The sequence below is a fragment of the Corylus avellana genome, chromosome ca7 (assembly GCF_901000735.1).
Source record: "Corylus avellana chromosome ca7, CavTom2PMs-1.0".
NCBI lineage: Eukaryota > Viridiplantae > Streptophyta > Magnoliopsida > Fagales > Betulaceae > Corylus > Corylus avellana.
In genome coordinates this window covers 13,943,492-13,945,687 of record NC_081547.1, presented here as the reverse complement: position 1 = coordinate 13,945,687, position 2,196 = coordinate 13,943,492, and the positions used below count along the sequence as shown (strand labels likewise).

The 2,196-nt window shown below is 31.1% G+C and overlaps 1 pseudogene; it reads left to right on the top strand.

The window, feature by feature from the left end:
- LOC132187895 (uncharacterized) overlaps positions 1-2,196 on the top strand; it is a 5,381-nt pseudogene that overhangs the window by 1,754 nt on the left and 1,431 nt on the right.

Sequence of the window (2,196 nt, the reverse complement as noted above, 5' to 3'; positions counted from 1 at the left end):
TTTTTCAAAATGCCCCCAACCCAAGTAATAAAAAATAAAAATTAAAAAAAAATTAAAAAATTAAAATTAAAATTAAAAAAAATAATAAAATTAAGAGGTGGCCGGCCACTCCAGTTGGGTTTGGGGGTGGCTTTGGCCACCCCAGACTGGCCACCCCTTAATTTTTTTTTTTTTATTTTTTTTTTATTTTTTTATTTTTTATTTTTTAACTTTGGATGGGGGCATTTTAGGAAAAAAAAAAGTTAGAATGGTCGAATTGTAACAATTTGGAAGCTTGGGGGGTAAAGTGTCACTTTTTAAATATTTGGGTTAAAAGTGTATTTTCCCCAAATTATAAATTCTCAAATTCAGAAATTATAAATTTTCCCCAGCTCCCTCTTCTCTCAGATGGAAGAAGAAAAAGAAAAGGAGAAGATAAGAAGAAAAAGAGAATAGAAGATCTGCTTCTTTTTTTTTTTTTTTTGGCTGGGTTTGGGATTTTGATTTTTTATTTGCTGATGGGTTTGTGTTTTTGAAATTTTTCTGAGACTAATTTTCTGGTTGGTTTGGTTTGATTTTTCAAGTTGATTTTCTGCTTGCATTTTCTGCTTCTTTTTCTTCTCTCTGGCACTACAATTTCACAATTGGTAAAAGAAGACAATTTTTTGCATTTTTCATGTTTGGTCTGTTTGATCTCCGAGAAAATGCCGCAAAGTAAAAGAAGACAATTTTTTAGTTCCATTTTTTCTGTTGATTTAAGTTTAAAGCATGTAGAATTCAAATTTATTAGTTTTAGTTGCAATTTTCCATCCTTAACCGTGGAAAATTATTAAAAAAAATAAAATTATTAGTTTTAGTTCAGATGTTTTCTTGGCAACCAAGCACGGCTTTGAGAAATTCCAGAAAAAAAAAATAAAAAAAAAAATTTTAAAAAATTATTATTATTTTTTTTAATTTTTTTTTAAACTTTAGTGACATGCCGAAATTGCAACATCAAAAACTTTCTTGACGTGGCGATATTGCAACGTCACCTTCTTTTTTGATGTGGTACTATTTGACACGTCAAAAATTTATTGACGTGACAATATTACCACATCAATAAAAAGGCGACATGGCAATATTGCCACGTCAATGTCGTATTTGACGTGGCAGTTTTGACACGTCAGAAATTGGTGGCGTGGTAACAAGTACACGTCAAAAATAATTTTTGACGTGCCACTGTTTGCTATGTCACCAATTTCTGACGTGTAAAACGTACATTGGGACGTCAAAAAATTTCCAGTTTTGACGCTCCGATTTTCAACCTTTGACACAGGTCAATACTGACACGTCACTAAACTGTTAAAAGTGACGTCAAAAATGGATAGTCAAGAAAAATGCAATTTTTTGTAGTGGATTCATATAAAAAAAAATTTGATTTTTTTTTTTTTTTTTGTAATGTTTATTTCTGTGCTTAATTTTTCTTGTGGGTTTTGTATGGGTTTTTGACAAATTTTTTGGTGGGTTTTGTTTGAAACAGAGGTGTATCAAAGAATTAAGTGAAAAAGTTACTACCACCGTGTATATATATATATTATAACTGAACTGGGTGCCAAAAACCAGAACCGGGGTACCCGGTTACCCTTTTTTCCAACCGGTTTCAAAACCGGTTCCTCGGTTTTCCAATATTTTTTGGCAGCCCTAAAGCCCTAATTTTTAAATTTTTTAGACCCTTAAAATCGCTTTTAATTTTTTTTCACTAAACGGGTACTTTTTTTCTTCAAACAAATTTTTTGTGTGTTAAACACACTTTTAGGCCCCTCAAACACATAAACAAGCCCATAGTCTTATTGGGCATTAATATCTCCTATTTATTTTATTTTATTTTTTTATTTTTGTAAGTACCCATATATTTTCTTATTAGTTTGAGTAAATGTCGCTTGTCAAAAAAAAAAAAAATTGTTTATTCACAAAAGAGTTGTGCAAAAAAAAAAAAAAAAAAAAATCTACCACAAATGACTCAAACCCCTTAGAAGTACATAGAATTATTTAAAAATAAAATAAAATAAACACACACCCACAAAGGCCCCAAGGCTCCACGTACCGATTTATATCGATTTATGGCTATGTTTGCGAAGAGGCCGGGCCGGCACTGTAGCTGGAACTGCACTGTTCCAGCTACAGTGCCGCAGCAAAAATTGACTTCTTACTCTCTTTTTTTTTTTTTTTTTTTTTTTT